This window comes from Ischnura elegans, chromosome X, assembly GCF_921293095.1.
Source record: "Ischnura elegans chromosome X, ioIscEleg1.1, whole genome shotgun sequence".
Lineage (NCBI taxonomy): Eukaryota > Metazoa > Arthropoda > Insecta > Odonata > Coenagrionidae > Ischnura > Ischnura elegans.
In genome coordinates, this window is record NC_060259.1 from 86,095,052 (window position 1) to 86,107,470 (window position 12,419).

At 37.6% G+C, this 12,419-nt stretch overlaps 1 long non-coding RNA gene across 1 annotated transcript; it reads left to right on the forward strand.

Annotated features, from left to right (window-relative positions):
• The first annotated feature begins 2,628 nt into the window (after window positions 1-2,628).
• On the forward strand, window positions 2,629-10,143 carry LOC124171591. Its single transcript, XR_006867859.1, has 3 exons — window positions 2,629-2,896; window positions 8,403-8,557; window positions 9,376-10,143. It is a non-coding gene; the product is annotated as an uncharacterized LOC124171591 (long non-coding RNA).
• Window positions 10,144-12,419: the final 2,276 nt, after the last annotated feature.

Sequence of the window (12,419 nt, forward strand, 5' to 3'; positions counted from 1 at the left end):
ATAACCAGCGGCGGAAGAATCATGAAAGAAATAATCAGTAGGATAGCCCAGGCGAAGAGAACTTTTCAGAAAAATAAAGCATCACCTCACTTATATGAGCAGGAAATTTGAGCATAAAGTAAGGAGACAACTCATCAGAACTTAATGTTTGAGCATTCTTTACCATGGAAGTCCTGGGCAATGACAGTGGTAGGGAAACTGATAGCTATTCGGCTATAAGAAAATTAAATGGATATCCGAGCAAGCAGAACGCAGACCACGAGTAACGGATGTATCCTGGAGCACTTATTATGATTGCCTGAAGAAGGCAATACTGGAGGGGCAAGTGTACGGTAGGAGACGAAAGGAATACCTCGTATATCGCATATTAAGAACCATTTAAATGAGTATTCAAGAAATTCCATCTCTCTCCACGTGGCATCATTAAATATTATCGCTTAAAATTTACGTGAGATACGTAAACTAAAAACATTTTTCATTCCTCCTAGCGGCCTTCGAAGACATAATAGTCACCAAGGGTCAAAAACTTAAAACTAGGGCATTCGGATCATCGAAAAAAAGTTAATTAATAAATTTTGAAATTTAAAAAAATTGAAATCATAAGAATTATCGCACAATACGTTATAATATCCGTAACTCACAGTATTTCGTTCACCTATAGCAATGAAGAGAGATAAAGATAAAAAAGATCTAAATATGGTAATATTCAAAGACATCAAATGATAAAGTGAATTATATTAACTCACCATTTTCCCGAATGCTGCTTCTTCCTTGAAACCTCATCGCATTCCCCATTTGACCCCACCCGTTTCACGGCATTGATTCGCTATCCCCATTTTACTCGTGTACCTGAAAAGAAAAATTTCGCATTTATGGTTGTCAATATAATTAAGCCCTAAAATTATACAGTTAACATAACACATAACTCAAGGTGATGATGAAATTAAAGATTACAACATATTATCATACTAACGACCTCAGAGTTGCGTGTAAAAAATAAAATGCCAAATGAAGTGCTGTAAATCGAATTATGATCGCCAACATAGGCGGATCCAGGGGGGGGGCACGGGGGCACGTGCCCCCCCCAGACCCTTAAAAATATGCTACATTTTTAATACGGTCCCATTATCATTTCGTTCGTTTTGTATGACGAAGTATCCTTGTGCCCCCCCCTGAACAAAATCCTGGATACGGCCTTGCTTGTGCCCCTCCCAGAAAGAAATCCTGGATCCGCCCCTGATCGCCAATGTTCTCTTACTTAACCTCCCCGTCCAAATTTTACGGCTTATTATTTCAAAGCGGTTTAGGAGTGTCAGCATATATCCTAACGAAATTATTCTGTTGTAACTTACGTGGCTTAAATATTAAGGACGATTAAAGCCTCTTGGAAACCATTAAAATGTGGAATAACTCGCCATGAAGGTACCGATAAGAAAAAATCTTTAAAGCAAACAAGAATAATAATAGCTACACTATGCAATTTCAAGTTCTCTCATAATCAATAACGAAACTGTCATACAGTTCCTCGTCTACTGTTAATACCTTACAATTACAGTCACAGCGATAAAATGCCAAAGTACTGAAAGTAAGCCACAGTATTGCCGTTAGGATCATTATTTCCGTAATCAAACCGTTATCTTCGTGCTATTAGACACACGATCAATGCAAAGCTAAAACTACTCGCATGTTACTCACTTCAAATACTCGCACTCCATAGCGAAATCCAATTTTCAAAAGTTACACATATAACACTCGTAAACGAATACATAGTTACGCAAAAGGGGATCACACAATTTGAGCAATCGGGTATTCGTCACGTGAAATCGCATTGGCAAATCAAGTGATTTAAAATTAACAGGGTCGAGAGGAAAACCAGGACGATTGTCATCGAAGGGGATGTTTTCCTATCACCAGCGTTCCTTAAACAAACTACTCTGACACTAATTTTAACTTAGAGGTACATTCCTCACATTGTATATAAAGTTGGAACGGAAGACGGTTGGCGTAAAAAAGTGTTTCGTTCAAAATAATAGTTGCTACGATCACGATTACTTAACAAAGATGAATAAATAGTGTTCTTGAATTATTCTCTACATCAGAGAGTTGCTTCAAAATCATACAAAAATGCATAAAAGATCAGCAAAAGAATAGTTCAGGTACTCACCTCTTAACCCCAAGAGAGCTCGCCGCGAAGTGCAGTCCAGGAATTGAGGGAGGGGTACTTCTGACACTGAGTCAGCCGTATGACGTATGCCTGTGACGTCACGATAATTTATATACCATTTCATTTTAAGGCAACGAAATATGTACGAAACGCTAAAGATCGTTGATATTGGGTTGTTTGAAATTTTATCTAGTAATATACTTTAATAAATACGTTGATATACTATGTATTATAAATAAAAACTATTTCCCGCGGAGAACCAATGCTTCGCTTAACCAATAGGATTTGTTCTCAAGCTGGCGATGTTACACAAAAATAGCGCGAAAAATCTTTAAGAGCCAACGGTCATGAAACACGTGATCAATGTTACAGAATTTTCTAGTCGTCTCCGAAGGTCAGAAGGTAAGTTTGCAGAACGCATCATCGATTTACGAAAAACAATACTTTATAATACTAACGGTCTGCATTCAACTGTCGTCTCCAATCAAGCACCTCCCCTTCCCCCCTGCTCACGAATAAAACACAACACACCCCAGTCCTTCACTAACCGTCGTTTTGATAGAAACACATTTTTGCAAGTTTTAAATTTATAAATTTAGTATTTTGGACTTTTTCAGCCGTTTCTTCGTTCGTTGAAGTCACCGTCTCATTCAGAGGAAATGATAATGGAGAGCAGTATCTATGAGCTATCTACTGAACTACAAAGAAGAAAAAACAACGGTATTGACTGAGGTAAGTGAGAACATGAATTTTTAATGTCCAAGTGAACAAAGGTTGTAATTTTGCACTCAGGCATAAGCAAGTCACATAAGATGCTAATCACGTAAAATAATTGCAAACGAGAGTGAATAGCGAAGATAGGCAGTGAATAGATGTTTGGACTTCATGAGCGATAATGACATTACCATTATGCGATTAGTACAATTGTGTTTGCATTAGTGCATAGAAATTCTCCCCTTAACAATTCACTTCATGGTCATACATTTATCATATTTACTGACGACTGAAAACCTAAAAATTGAAGGAAATCAACATTGAGCATTATTAATTTCAATTCAAGGGTCGTATTCGTCGCTTACGGAAAATACTGGCAAGTTCTCCAACAAACACTGTAGCCTAATTAACCATCGCCAAGATATAATTCACCCGCGAAACCAGCAACCTCAACGAAAAATATATGAACGGACTGCTAGGATTGTTTTTCTTTTCGTGAAGACATCCACAATTTTTTGTTTTCATCGTCGACTCTTACTCGAGATAAGCAATATCGTAATAATTCAATCATATTAATTAATATCTTTGCATTAAATAAATTCATAATAGTTTATTAAATTTATTTTATTATTCATTCAATTAAAGAAAATGGCATCTTCAATAGGTTTAAACATGTCAAAAATGATAACAAGTTGTAATTAACCTTTCTTCCGAATATAACCATTGTAAGTAATAGTTAATTGCGCACTTTGTGAGCTAATAAGCGGTATGCCTATGCGACGGTCTGAGATCACAGTAATTAAGTGTAATAGTGTGCGTTAGTTGCGTGCCGCAAGAAAAAGCAGTCTAGAAATAATTCAATTAATTTCAGCTTAAGCACTCGCCAAGTTCATACCTTGGTCGCCTCTACTTGAGTGATTGTCAATTGCTAACTACTAACTGAACTATTTCATGGATTTAAATCAACGCGTTTCTGCAACAGAATGTTTCATCATGTCTAACTGTGAATATTTATGGATGTGTAATTCAGACTTGGCCAGTGAGGATTCCTTATCAAAAGTTGAAGGAACACCATTCGTTCTCCTCGCAACCCTTAATCATGATTAAATCTTACTAAATCTTTGGTCAATATACTTGATTGTTCATACATAAATCACGATGATAGGGAGAAATACACCAGGAAAGGGCTCGGGTTTTACTCCAGCTACCAAACAGATTATATTTTTCCGTGGACTACGTGACGAAGAAAAAGTATGGGGAGGGGTTTATCTTAAATTTAAAAAATTAAGCTATTGCTTAGCTAAGCAATTGCTAAATATACAGAAATCTGATATAAACATAATTAAGAAGATGTATTCGGTCTAGAGGTAGTGGTACGTCCTTTAAAGTCATGTCATTCAGGAGAGACATAGATAAACGACTCGAAAATTATCCAGCCAGGATTTCACCAGTGTGGATGACATATGAGAAATACATGGTCAAATGGAGTCCCGTCCGCCGCGGTCACTGCTTCACGTAGGATAGCACATTCATGTATCCACAGAAAAGTGGGAAGTTGGAAATAAGTTAATCTACTTCCCCCAACCAAATACGTTTCTCACTCTAACCCAACACCCCATATTGGCGAGTCTGTTGTTCTTCAGTATCTAACTCTTTCCTTTTAAATTTTACTAAATACATACTTCCTTGACAATTATATCCTCATATTGTTGGCACTTTGATTAAATATTTAAACTAATGACAAATGACTGCTGAACCTTAAAAATTTATGTATTGGAACATTGGTAAGTTCACTATGCTTCGCATCGCAAATCAAAAAGTCGAGCCAGGGGAAATTAGATTCCGGGTTACACGACATTAAAATTATTCAGCACTATTAGTACTCCGGGACATAAATAGCATTTAATACTCAACGAGCTAATCTCGCTATATTGCAAAAAAACACTAAATTCATCATTCTAACTATATTGTGGATTTTCAAAAAGACGCCGCAATTTTCGTCAAAGAATTATCCTTTCGATCAGAAAAAGTTGCTGCTAAAACAAGTTTGTTATACATGATTATCTGAAAAGAATTTTCAAGCTTCATATTGAATCAAACTGAAAGAGGAGAAGAATCCCTACCATGCATTTGCTTCCATGGCCATCGGCGGTAGAGCTCAGCTTTGCAACAACAACTCTTCAAAAGATTTATATTCATCAACACTTCACATTGATCACACAAATGACAAAAAAATTTTTAGATGAACCATTGACACTTTCACTTCACTGTGTAGCTGGATGAACACTCGCTCATGCCGTTATGTAACACAGCAGGAAGCTTCACATTATTTCCTTGAGACATGCATACTGCTGGCAGTATGACCGATGACAACACTCCTAGGGTTGACCCGAAGCCTTCGTTGGGGTGGTTGAAAGCTTGATTTTAGCCTTGCACCTTCATTCAATCGATTAATTGAATTATTCACACCACCTTTTGTAAACTGTAAATTATAAGAAAATGCTCTTAAGCTATAGCATAAAATATAGTATTGATGACACCATACTTCTATCCATATAACATATCAGAGAAATGACCGGTCTTGCTAATCGTAAAATGGGTTTTGTTAAAAGGATATTAGGAAAGTGTGACGACAAAGTGAGAGAAATTAGCTACTTTTCCCTTGTTCGACCACATTTGGAATATACTGCCAGTGTTTGGGACCCTCATGAAAAAGGTTTAATAACAGAGTTAGAACGCCTGCAAAGAAGAGCTGCCAGGTATGTGAAAGGTCGTAACGATAGTCTTGTTAGTGTAACTGACCTCTTAGATAAACTCGGATGGGAATCTCCGTCGGACCGTAGATTGAAAAATAGACTAAACGTTGTAGATAAATTCAAGAGCAGTGTCTTTTCTAAGGAAGTTAACCAGATCTTACGGACGCCAAAATACTACGGAAGATCAGATCATATAAGTAAAATAAAAGAGATAGATTGTAGAACAGACAGATTCAGAATGTCATTTTTTCCACGATCGATAAGAGATTATAACGGCAGCGATGGAACTCATAGATAGATTGCATGACTTGTAGTGTAGCCAACTAACCTATGTAAAACTTATTGCATGTTTCTTAATTTTATTATTATTTCTAACAGCATATTATAGTATAATTTGTTAGTATACGTGACGTTTTTTGGACCGTGTGGTGTGCATGTGGGAATCCTATGCATGCAGCATGCTGGTGATTGATCACCCCCTGCCAAACACCCTAGAAGTGGCTCGCAGGGTATTATGTAGATGACTAGAAGGGATTGTCACAGCGGAAATGCCTGCTATGTCCACTAATTTGAGCCATTAGGCAATTAGGTCTTGCTTCATGATTCTGTATCTAGTACAAGTTCACGTGCACTTCTAAAAAGTTGTAACTGAACCAAGCATATGCGAATATGTGAACCAAATTCATGCATCCATATATTAACACGTACGTGGTAATACATTTCGTCACGAGACATTGCTTATGGAACCAGATTTTTAAAGCGGTTACGAAAGATAGAAGTCTAAACATAGAATACGGGTACAAGAACTTCATTAATTTTGACCAAATCCTACTGCGAAAGAAAACTGCATTCTTGCACTAAAATTAAGATGAAATAAGTAGAAATAACATGGAGGAATTGGTTATGTACGAGAATAATACTCACCAGTACTCTTCAGCGACAAACGTCCACATCTCAGCACTAACCAAACCGCTGTGAGACTCAAACTTTACTGGGAAGGAATGAGGACTGAGGGGAAAAAACTTAAGTGACGCATTGCTCCTTACTTACAGCCATGAGAGGGCGGGGAATCACTAAGTTTATGAGGGCAGGTTGTCATGCACAAATAGCCCGAGGTAGAGTCAAAATTGTTGGCCTGATTTTGAACTCGACTGCATGACGAAGGCGGTCGGGATGCGCGTCGTTAGGAGGAGCCAGTGGTCAGGGGGAGGAAGAGTCCTCAGGATTGTGGGTGGAATTTAAGGGGGGGGAAATCCGCGATAGTGCAAGGGACTCGGGGTGCCACCCTACACACAAAAAGGCCCGACATTCATTTCGCGACGTCGCACACGCTCGTAGTTTACGTAGGTAACTAATAAAGGTTTTACTTCACGGCAAATAGTTGCAGAGTGATCCGTTATGTTAATTTTACTGCGTCAAGGTACTTTTACAAATTTACACATTTCGTTTAAAGTGTTTATGAATCCACTTGCCAATCATAAACACTAAGGCGGAATTCATAATCATTATTCAAAGAAGGCATATTGGATAATTTTTTCCTCATTAAATCCTTATTCAATTTTTGCACATAGATTTAAAGGTGCAATTCAAAGCAAATGAGCCATATGCTTAACTTACATCCGAATTAATGATACACCCCCAAAATAAACTTGAAATCCACAATCAAACCAACTATTTTATCCCAATGCATCGTTGATTTTTTCTAATTTTGAGGGATCGCCTGAATTTCCTTGGTTTGCTTGGTGACTTTTGTGGCATCCGTTTTTTTCTTTGTTTCTGGTTGTCATATTGAATCCGTCTAATATATAGTCACAGTCAATTAAAAAAATGCATTAAATAAAATATTTTATTAGATTTCTAGATAAAAAATTATCTGCAATTAACAAAGTATGTCAATACTTGAGCCATTGAAATATGATTTGATATGTCCTTCTGAAAACTTATGAAATATGGACAACCAAAATATTGCTCACTCTGTTTCCATGCCCCCAATATGGGATTTTGCTGTTAAATTTAGCCACTTTTGGCAAGATTCTAATTTTCTTTCAACTCTTAATTTCGGAGTATGAAAAAATAATTTTTGGTATACCTGTACCGTCATTCCTTTATACGAACACTTCAATGATAAGTTTCATTATACCAATCGTGTCGTTCAAATCCAGTTTTTGTGATAGATTTTCTGAGCTTTCCCGATCTCTGATCGAAAGTTGTATGGAGGACATTTTCAAGCGCAACATTCGGTCCGTCGGATGGGACGTTAAGCCGTGGTCCCCTTGGCGCCTTTCGTTAAGAGAAGGCTAAGGCAGAGGGCACCACGCCGGCGATTGGAAATGCCAAGGAGACAGCAAAGAGGAGGCCTGTTTCCACCCCATAGAAGGCTGATTTCCTACGCCTCCTCTGTCGCATTTCATTCGGTTTTCAATACTGATCACGGCGCGGTTATGAGTGCAATGCAATCCACTTTTTTACCTATATTTTGCAGTATTCTGTTTTCAATTGCGAGGAATAGCATTGAAATTTTTCGAGTTTCAGTCAATGGCATCATCAAGTATATAAATTTCCGTTAATATCCCTAATAATTCCTTATGTCTCCATATAACTCGGATCAGTTTGTCCGTCAGCGCCGTGACTATTATAAACCCATTTAAATGCGCTGTGGGTGACAACATATTTATTCCTCTTTTGTAATATTCGTGAAAATTGCCATTCAAAAGAACCAGAATGTCTGACGGACGCAGCGCCACTCATCTTCCTTTTATTTTTCCCAGGTCCTCCATCCGACTCCGTGGCCACCATAGCGGACCTGCTACGGATTCCGAGTCTACCAGCCGAGAGGACATCGGTGGCCAAAGACTTGAAGAGCGCGGCTCGCGACGGTCTGGGGGACAGCGCTAAGTCGGTCTCGTGCTCGTGGAATCAGCAGGTGATCGGAGGGCTGACGGATGAGGAAAAAACATTCTAACAAAGTCTAATTTCAAATTGCCTTCTCTGACGCCCGTACTTTCTAAGCTCTTCTCGATAAGTAACCTTTAAATTTAGAGAAACTTCCTTTCACATGTTTGAAGTAATATTTCATTTTTCCTTCTTCAACGTAAATCAAATTTTAGAATCTCAAGCAAGGTGTCGAAACAAAATGAATGTAACATTCACATTATCATCGAAGTTAAATTTTTTTCGCATATTTCGAAGATTTTTGCAGCGTTGACCAGATAATCTCTGCATTCTCTTTGGGTTTTCACCACCTACGTTTGCTTTTGGCGACAACAGTTTCGCTGACATTGTAGTCAGGGTCTTCAGGTCCAAAGTTCACCTTCGATCTGACGCGGTGAAAATCCAAAGAGAATGTAGAGATTATTTTTTCGCGTGTTTCTGAAATAAAATTTCTTCCTCACCTGGGAAAAATCAATGAAATACTTAAAATTCCAACTATCAAGAAGGCGCCCTTTAGGCACCATGCATTTATCTCCTTCTACCCTCCTTCAGAATCATTTTGTCCATCTGCACTTCTCAAATCACTAAACCTTTTCTTTGAGAGCGTCTATCGCCAAATAAATTATGAATTATTTCATGAAAATGTAACCTCTTCTCCACCAATGAAAGTAAATGTATGTTGTAAATTATCCCAGTGACCTGAGTCTTATAGGCTTGTCTATGTTAAAAGGAGGAGTTTTTTAAGCGTAAAAATGTCATCTTGTAGCATACTAATTCCAATTAATTAAATTACATCACCTCACAAAACAGCATCATCATGACATGGGCTACGACAACAATGGCGAGGAGACTCGGAGACAGCGTTGCATGGCAACTCGGCGGGCACTTCGCATCCACCAATAACCGTCCCTGATGAGTACACGGCGGTTTGTTTGTGGTTTTCGCTGACGTCTCGGACGAATTTCAGATCACAAGCCTTCACGGAAGAGGAGTATTAATGATATCGATTCATTGAAAAGGCTTGAGGAGGAACATATCCTATAATGAGGACCTTGCTGTGTGTATTATAATTTTCTAAATGAGAGACGGTGTTCATTGCTCAATTTTGGGGAATATCCATTTCATTACTTAACACAGAATTGATATATTGTTTGCTGTTACACATTATAAAGTAATAATTCATGTTTATGTTATAATTTACAACAGAAGTATTTTGAAACCAGCCACCAGATGCACTTCCTTGATTCAAGCAGATTAAATGTAATAATGTAATGAAGTTAATGCAATAAAAAGAAAGCTAACATGTCAGCCCCCATGAGCAGCAAGAGTGGGGAGGGAAAGGTAAGATAACATCATCACGGTAGTATCCATGGTAATTGTTTTATTACTTGGAACACCGTCCGAGGAAAGCAGTGCTGTGCTCCAAGTGCCTTCATCTAAGTACTCTAGCAGGCACCGGGAAATATTGGAAAAATCTCCGCCTTCACCGGTATTTGAATGCGGACCCCTAGGATGAGAAGCCAACACCTTAACGTGCGTTAACTTATGAATATAAATAAATTATATGCATTCTCTGTGCCACTGTTTAAATTTATTACTCAATGGATGTCGTATAATTGTTTAAGTACTCAGCTATTAATCTAGGTTTCTAATTACGAAATTTGATCAAATTCGAGGCTATGCCTATTGTTTAAAAAAGTGACTTATGAAAAATGGTTTTAGTCAAAACATGTAATAATTTATTGCCAACAACCGTGCCATTTTTCAACTTCCTTTCTAAAAAAACATTTTTGAGGTTTTGTCCAGCTTTTTTCGATTTAAGCCTACTATGCCTCCCCGCTTTCAGAGGATATATTCAAGCGAATCTCGGGTAAGAAAAATCTAGAGGTGATGGGTTGCAAAACACATCAGCACTTTTTGTGCGATGTTCAAAGGCATAGATTTTGTAATACAGAAAATATTTGAAGAATTGGCCATTTTCGACGTTCGATGTATGCACGAATAAGAAACATGGTGACCAATTTAGTGAGTATTTGGAACTGTATTACCCCATAAGGTTAAACCGCCTCAATGTATTAAGTTTGCAATGAAAAGCGAGGGACGAAAAAAAAGAAAGTAGGTCAGTATAAAATTACCGTTGAAAAGAGCATTTAAAAAAGATGAATTTACCACCTGATAATACAAGCAGACATGTAAGAAAAAGGTTCACTTATTCAATAGACGGCACTTAGGGGAAAACGTATTTGAGCAATGATGGCGTGATGAAAACAATAGTTGAAGAAAAGGAAAGGAAAGCATGGTACGGCCCATAATAGAGTGTATACATATATCGATGGCAAAGTTCTAAAAATCAAACGCATCTCAAAATTTGTCCCGTTCGACATAGGTATCTTTAACATAGTGCAATATAATTAAAAAGTAAAATTCAAACAAAAACCACTCTTTTTTGGCAAATGCATGCATATTTTTCAGTTTCATGAATTTTTGGTTTTTTATTTTAGCATACAATTGGAAATCGTTTTTTTGCTCTCCTGAAAGTTGCTATTTTTGTGATACGTGTTGTTAGAACTTAGCTAACGATGTGGGGCTCTTTTCTGCATAGGAACGAGGCTTGGACGTTGACAGCAGGGGAGAAGTCAAGAGTGGAAGCATCCGAAATGAGGTTCTACTGGAGAACGATAAAATGGATCGACTGAGCAAGAAATAAGGATAATTGCAGAGAAGAAAAAGTCTTCTAAAAACCGAAAGAACATGGGACAATTTAGTTCGCCGCATCATGATAGCAAGGGCGGTCTGGCCGCAGGTCGGCCGGTCGGCGATCGCCGAGGGCCACGAGCTTAGGGAACCCCCACAACGCTCGCGTAAATCGCGAAGCGTATATGGAAATCGTAATAAAAAAATTACATTACTTGGGCCAAAATATTTTTTACAATTATAAAATTCTACGTTTTCATTGGTTGCTTTATTTAAAATATTCTCAGAGTAATAAAAAATTATAAAAATTATTAATAAAATAAAGGCGTCGAATAGTAAAAGAGAATATGGTGCTTCTTTGAAAGGGTCATTCAAAAAGCTTATTTTTAAGGATTTTTAGATTTCGGTGCTGTGTCAAAGAACAAATTCACTTAATAGATGATATAACCATAGTAATTTTGTACTTTTATAATCTCTGAAATTCTCATATTTCATAGTATTTTCATTACGAAATTGTGATATTTTTGAATTAACATTTATTCAAAATAGCACCAAAATCTAATTTCAGGTATGTGGTATCATAAATTTTTTCGGGGAAAAAATCCCTAATACCCCGGAAAGAAGGGCCACATCATGAGCCCCCGTCCCCAATCGCCCCGGGCCGCCCCTGCAGGATATGCTGATGAGGACGATCGCGCAGAGGGACAGGTGGGCGTGAAGAAGGGCAAGGGACGGCCCCGAATGGTTTACATAGAACGGGTTATTAACTTGGGAACGACATTCTACTGCTCTAATGTTCCTCGCTCACGCAAGTTTCCATTTCAGCGATAAAAAAAAATTTTAAATAAAGAAAATCGTAAATTGAATTATGTGACAATTAGGACATGGAAAAAGCGTAGAAATATGTAATAAATTTAGCGTGAAATAAATAAAAAGGAAAAAAAATATCCACACGAATAAAAATGCTCTTTAAAAATACCTTCCTAAAATTATATAACGATATGTATTACTTCTTAAAGTTACTATTTGCGGTCATTCACGATAACTATCCCCCATCAATCCTCCCCATAGTTACGCCACTGACCAGGACCATTCTTAACGGCAAAATAAAACTGAAAAAAAACACTTCTTATCCTGATGCTCAGCTTAATATATTTAGA